Genomic DNA, 7,526 nt, shown 5'->3' on the forward strand with positions numbered 1-7,526 from the left:
ACTTAACATTAACTAAACTGAGATATGACTAGTCATAATTCAATTATTTAGCTGCTTTTGTTAAATAAAACACGTTTTTCAAAACAAATGTGTTAAGAATGACAGAGGCTTTGAAATAAAATTATTGTTTGGTAATGGTACTGAAACTTGGGTTGTGAATGATGACTATTTACAACACTCAATCGGTATTTACAACTTCTGAAATGTACTGTATATTGTACCCCAACTACAGATACAGAACCAATCTTCATTTTGTGATTAAAGGATTGGTTCACATTTTTCTCAAAGTTCATCTGAGGGTAATATGAGGCTTTAGCAGTTTGAGTTGGACAAGAAAAGTAGGTATCTTCCAGAGTCACTGTTTTTCAGTACCATATTCCTACTTTGTGTTATTAGCTCTCTGCCATGACAAGGCCAGGAAACACTGTCTGTGGAAGCACAAAAAGGCATTTTTACATTAGTAAGACAGAATCTTTAGGAAATAACTTGATTTGTCTAATTCAGACCGAAGCCTTGTTAGCTTCGGCTGAACTTTGGAATGCATTTTTGTCACACATCACTCACACTGATATTGAAGAGATCTCTTCAGGGTCAGTATGGACAGGAAGGCGGGGGCGGCTGTGGCACATGAGGTAGAGCGCTTGTCCCGTAACCACAAGGTTGGTGGTTCAAACCCCTCTACCGGCAACATGCCGAGGTGTCCTTGAGCAAGACACCTAACCCCAAGTTGCTCCCCGGGCGCTTCATTGCAGCCCACTGCTCCTCCGGGATGGGTTAAATGCAGAGAAATAATTTCCCCATTGTGGGACTAATAAAGGATTGATTATTATTATTATTATAAAAAGAACCATTAGAGTGACCAAAAACTGTCTACATGCGGGTATTTCTTTTTTAGATAGACTTGAAAAAATTAGAACCTATCCTTTGAGCTCTTACAATTGGTCTGTAACTAGAGGTGCCGTATCTGCAATGGCCAAAGCCATATCCTTCAGAACCATAGATCTGTCTGCCATATGCAGCATGGATTTAAGATTTGCCCAGAAAACATGCTGCTTCCGTTCATCCTTCGGCCTCTCGAGGTACATCTGCTGCATCAGTAAACTTCTAAGTCCCAAGAACTTCTTGGGCAAAGAGTCAGCGGGAATGGGCTCCATTAATATGAAAACTAAGGAGTCCTGCTGGACACTGATGGCTCTGCGCAAAAAAACAGCTCTTAGTTGCACATTTCGCTCTGGACTAAATGTTTGGAGAGGACAAACAGCGTCTTGTAGCTGGACTCGACACAGTTGATAACGTTGTCTATGATCAACTCACCAGGGACAAAGTCACGCTCTTGAACGCAGAGTGACAACCCTGCACCTTCCAGAGAGGGCACAAGCTGGCTGTCCACCCAGTCCGAGTCCTGAAGACGGTAGGAGATGAATGAATGAAAATCAAAGCATACATTCTTCAAAATGCTGGAGCATTTCTTGCCTCTCCTCTTCACCCTGATCCACACCCATAACATCTTTGTTTACCACAATCCCTCACATTTATAGAAAACCACACCCATGGCTGCAGATATAACTATTATTACAGGAATAGCAACAGCAGCTTAAAGCCATATCTCACATGACAGCTCACTGGTTCTTTACTCTGAGAGTGACAGACCCACATAAGATGGGCGGTGTGCTGCATGTATAATCTAAGGAACAGTCCAGGAGCATAGACTTGTTGAGAACAGTGACGAACCAATGGGAGTCACATGACCAGACAAATGGATTGCTTCTGGCTTTCTGGGTCTGAAGTCTGGGTAATCCTGCCAAGACCTCCCTAGAAAAATATGTGATAGCGTTCTGGTTTATGTAGAGACTGAGTAGAACCAGAGCGCTAAGATTTGCAGCGATGTCCTGGATGCTGTTGGAGCTGAGTTTGAGGTTTATCAGCTTCAGAAACTGAGCCAGATCCTCTTGCGTTATGGCTGTGATTCCTGTCTTGGATAAGTCAAGAGGAGCTGGAAGAGGGAAGTAATACAAGTACTTTATCTCCCGGTGCAAATTGTCTCAGCCTAGCCCCTCTGTTGTACAGGCGTTGTTAACGCTCCTGGTCCCTGAGCAAATTCTCCCGTGAACATTGCCCAAGTGTGTGGAGTTTTGCTCTCAGGTCCAGGACGTATTGAATTTCATTTTTGCTTGGGCTTGGACCCCCCTACCAGTTTTCCTTAACTAAGTCCAGAACCCCACGTGGTTTTCTGCCAAACAGCAGCTCAAAGGGATAAAATCCTGTGGAGGCCTGGGGCACCTCCTGCACTGCAAACAACAGAGGGTCAAGCCACTTACGATCATGGACATCAAAGTCTTATTCAGGCGCTCGACAAGGCCATCGGTCTGTGGATGGTAAACGCTAGTCCGAATTGCCTTGATGCCCAATAATCCGTACAGTTCCCTTAGTGTGCGTGACATAAACGAGGTGCCCTGGTCGGTCAGAATCTCTTTCAGGATTCGAACTCGGGAGATGACCTGAAACAGTGCCTGTGCAACACTCTTTGCAGAGATAGTGCGCAGCGGCACAGCTTCAGGATATCGCGTTGCGTAGTCCACCAGAACTAACACAAAGCGATAGCTTGGGCTGGACCAGGGCGAATCTGAGCCAGCCCTAACTATAAGCGCTATCAAAGTAAGTCTAAGTCAAAGCGTATGAGTCACTACCAACCACTTTACATTTATTTTGTATAGCCCAAAATCACAAATGACAAATTTGCCTCAGAGGGCTTTACAATCTGCACACATGCGACATCCTCTGTCCCGGAACCCTCACATCGGCACAGGAAAAACTCCCCTAAAAACCCTTTAACAGGGAGAAAAAAGGAAGAAACCTATGGGAGAGCGACAGAGGAGGGATCCTTCTCCCAGATTGGACAGAAATGCAATAGATGTCATGTGTACAGAATGAACAACATAACAGATCTACAACACATTCAATGTATATGACATAAATTATTCATATAATAAGAGTAGTAAACAGAGTTACGAAAGAAGAAATTAAGACTACTTATAATAACAGCAGCAATGACTATAGTAGAATTATAATAATGATATAGGGAATAGTAATAGTAATGTGACGAATAATAATAATGGAAGTAGCAGGGGGTGTAAGATAAGATAAGATAAGATAAGATAATCCTTTATTAGTCCCGCAGCGGGGAAATTTGCAGGCTTACAGCAGCATAGAGTTAAAGTGCACACAAGAGACATAGTAAAGAAAGACAAGATAAAAATAAAAATGAAAATAAAAAAATAAAAATAAAATAAAAAAACAAGTATTATAAATAAGCAATAAAAACAGTAGAAAAACACAATAACTATATATAATATAATATTTACAGACAGAAAAAAAAAACTATATTAACTATTATTGCACAGTGTTTTTATTGTCATGTGTCATGTGGTCTGCTGGGAGCAGAGCTGGTTGTGTAACCTGACAGCAGCAGGAAGGAAGGACCTGCGGTACCTCTCCTTCACACACCGGGGGTGAAGCAGCCGGTGGCTGAAGGAGCTGCACAGAGCTGCCAGGGCGTCCTGCATGGGGTGGGAGGTGTTGTTCATCAGGGATGACAGCTTGGCCATCACCCTCCTGTCTCCCACCACCTCCACCGTATCCAATGGACACCCCAGCACACTGCTGGCCTTCCTGACAAGCTTGTTCAGTCTCTTCTTGTCTGCTGCTGAGATGCTGCTGCTCCAGCAGACCACTCCATAAAAGATGGCTGATGCCACCACGGAGTTGAAAAAGTCCTCAGGAGTGCTCCCTGCACTCCAAAGGACCTCAGTCTCCTCAGCAGATAGAGTCTGCTCTGACCCTTTTTATACAGTGCATTTGAATGATTAGTCCAGTCCAGTTTATTGTTCAAGTGAACACCCAGGTACTTATAAGATTGCACAATCTCAATGTCCTGTCCCTGGATGTTCACTGGTTCCGGAGGACAGTGTTTTCCCCGGCGGAAGTCCACCACCAGCTCTTTGGTTTTACCAGAGTTGATCTGGAGGCAGTTCCGCCGGCACCATCCTATGAAGTCCTGGTTCAGTTCTCTGTATTCCCTCTCATCGCCGGCGGGGATGAGGCCGACGATTGCAGAGTCGTCAGAGAACTTTTGCAGGTGGCAGGTAGCAGAGTTATATGTGAAGTCCGAAGTGTAGATGGAGAAGAGGAATGGAGCCAGAACGGTTCCTTGTGGGGCCCCCGTGCTGCAGGACACCCGATCTGACTCACACTCCCCTATCCTCACATACTGTGGACGGTTGGTGAGGTAGTCCAGTATCCATGCAGTGAGGTGGTGGTCCACCCCGGTCTGCTCCAGCTTGTCCCTCAGAAGCAAAGGCTGGATGGTGTTGAAGGCACTGGAGAAGTCGAAGAACATGACTCTCACAGTGCTTCCAGCCTTTTCCAGGTGAGAAAGGCATCTTTGTAGCAGGTAGATGACAGCGTCATCCACCCCGATGCCAGGTTGATAGGCGAACTGAAGAGGGTCCAAAGATGAGGTCACCAGGGGGCGGAGGTGCACAAGGACCAGCCGCTCCAGGGTCTTCATCAGGTGGGATGTTAAAGCCACCGGCCTGAAGCTGCTGAAGTCCTTGGCCCCCGGGGTCTTTGGGACTGGTACCACGCAGGACGTCTTCCATAGCTGTGGTACCCTCCCCAGCTTCAAGCTCAAGTTGAAGATGTGCTCCACAATCCTGCACAGCTGGTCTGCGCAGGATCTGAGGAGCCTTGAGCTGATGCCGTCCGGACCCGTGGCTTTTCTCACCTTTATTCTCCTCAGTTCTTTTCTCACCTGGTTGATTGAGAGGGACAAGTTGGGGGAAGGGGGCTGTGTGCTGTAGGTTGTTGGAGTGGGGGTGGGGGTGGGGTGTTGGAGGTGTGCAGTGTTTGAGGAGTGTGGAGGGGAGCCGAGTGTTGTGGAAAAGGGGGTGGAGGAGAAGGAAGAAGAGGGGGGTAATCCACAGGGGGTGCAGACGATGGGGGCTGCAGCGGCAGGGAGGTCTGGGTGGGGGGAGGGGTGGGTGGCTGATCAAATCTGTTAAAGAATGAGTTCAGATCATTCACCCACTGTTGGTCCCCCACAGGTTGTTGGTTGGGCCCCTTGTGGCCAGACATGGCCTTGAGGCTCTTCCAGACTCCGCTGATGTTGTTCTGCTGCAGCTGATCCTCCATCCTCGTCCTGTAGATATTTTTCCCCTCCCTTATCTTCCTCCTCAGCTCCCTCTGCACAGTCCTCAGCTCCTCCTTGTTTCCTGATCTAAAGACCCTCTTCTTCTCCTTGAGGAGGGTCTTTATATCCGGATTGATCCAGGGTTTGCTGTTGGAAAAACACCGTACAGTCCTGGTGGGTACGGTGTTCTCCACACAAAAGTTTATGTATTCCGTTATCGTGTCTGTGAGACCCTCGATGTCCTCCCCATGGGCATCACTGAACACTTCCCACACAGTCGAGTCGAAACAGTCCTTAAGAGCCTCCTCGGCTTCATCGGACCATCTTTTGACTGTGCGGGTCACAGCTGGCTGCCTGTGCACAAGAGGTTTGTACACAGGCCGGAGGTGCACCAGGTTGTGGTCAGATCTTCCCAGGGAGGGAGGGGTGATGAGCTGTATGCCTCCTTGGTGTTGGCATACAGTAGGTCCAGGGTTCTGTTGTCTCTGGTGGGGCAGGTGATGTACTGGGTGAAGGTGGGCAGAGTGGAGGACGGAGGGGCATGGTTAAAGTCACCAGAGAGGAGGAGGAGGGCATTGGGATGTTGTGTCAGCAGCCTGCTTGTCGCCGAGTGTATGACGTCACAGGCCGCTTCTCCGTTAGCAGAGGGGGGAATATACGCAGCTATTGTGATAACGTGCGAGAATTCCCTCGGTAAATATACCGGCCTCATGCTAACGGCCAACAGCTCAATGTCCTCTGTACAGGTCTGCTCCTTAACAGTGATGTGCCCAGAGTTACACCATCTATTATTCACAAACACTGCCAGACCTCCTCCCTTCCTCTTACCGCTCTCCGCTGTCCTGTCTGCCCGGATGATGCGGAACCCGTCCAGTGCAGCGTTGGTGTCCGGAGTCATCTCCGTGAGCCATGTCCGTGAACACCATGACGCTACACTCCCGGTATTCCCTCTGATGGCGAGTCAGTGCTGAGAGCTCGTCCATCTTGTTGGGGAGAGACCGTACGTTTCCCATGATGATGGAGGGGAGGACGGGTTTAAAACGTCTGCTCCTGGCGCGACGTTCTGCCCCAGCACGGCATCCCCGTCTCCTCCTCCTCAGCTCACGGGGAACCTCGGGTCTCTCCTCCGGCAGCAGCGGCGCCGTGTCCCGGAGCGCTAACAGCTGACCCCTGCTGTAAACAAAGGGGGCCATGGCTGCGGGCTGAGCCTCCGGGCACGGAGGTGAAAAGTGCAGAAAACTGCAGGTAGACCACGTGAAAGTCTACGAGTTTCACTGCCATAGTGCAAAATGTTTACAAAATTAAATAAGTAAAAAAAAAAGTAACAGAAGTAACAAAAAAAAACACAATTTAAAGGAAAAGGCTCACAGGTGAGGAGCTGCTGTAAGAGGCAGCCACTATTTTAGCGTCAGTCGGGTCACAGCAGCAGGCACGACCACGGCCCATGTACCACAACGATTCATGGAAACCTGCGAGTCGAGAAAGCACAAAGACTCCAGGGTAGAAGCAAAGCCAATAAGCGTAATGGTACTGGGAATAATAAAAGTAATGTGACTAATAATAATAATGGTAGTAGCAGTAGGTGTCAGCAGGGCCACAGCAGGAGGCACGACCACAGTCCAGGTACAGCCACGATTTATGGAAACCTGCGAGGCGAGAAAGCACAAAGACTCCAGGGAAGAAGCAATGTCTGTAATGTGCATAAATAGGACATGAATCCATAAAGATGGAGGGAGAAAAGAGGAGGGAGGAGCTCAGTGTATCCTAGGTAGTCCCTGGAGTAATATCTTTTCTTAGTTTTTGTTAGAACATGTGCTGCAGCATTCTGGATCAAGTGGAGATATTTAAGAGACCTATTAGAGCAGCCTGATAATAAGGAGTTACAGTAATCTAGTCTAGAGGTAACAAATGCATGAACCAGTTTTTCTGCATCGCTTTGAGACAGGATTTGCCTGATTTTCGAAATGTTACGTAAATGAAAAAAGGCTGTCGTTGATATTTGTTTTATATAAGAGTGAAAAGACAGATCCTGATCAAAGATAACTCCGACGTTCTTTACGGTAGTGCTGGATGCCAGAGCAACTAGATAAACTATATCGTTAGATAATTGATTTCCAAGGTGAACTGGGCCTAGTAGAATAACTTCAGTTTTGTCTGAGTTTAACATCAAGAAGTTGGAGGTCATCCACGTTTTTATGTCCCCTAAGACATGCTTGAAGTTTAGAGAACTGGTGTTTTGTCTGGCTTAATCGATAGATATAATTGGGTATCATCTGCATAACAATGAAAGTTTATTGAGTGTTTTCTGATAATATTCCCTAAAGGAAGCATATATAAG

General features: G+C 47.2%; 1 pseudogene; it reads right to left on the reverse strand.

The window, feature by feature from the left end:
- Positions 1-932: 932 nt before the first annotated feature.
- On the reverse strand, positions 933-6,634 carry LOC129112864 (toll-like receptor 2; annotated as a pseudogene).
- Positions 6,635-7,526: the final 892 nt, after the last annotated feature.

Source organism: Anoplopoma fimbria, chromosome 23 (assembly GCF_027596085.1).
Source record: "Anoplopoma fimbria isolate UVic2021 breed Golden Eagle Sablefish chromosome 23, Afim_UVic_2022, whole genome shotgun sequence".
NCBI classification, from domain to species: domain Eukaryota; kingdom Metazoa; phylum Chordata; class Actinopteri; order Perciformes; family Anoplopomatidae; genus Anoplopoma; species Anoplopoma fimbria.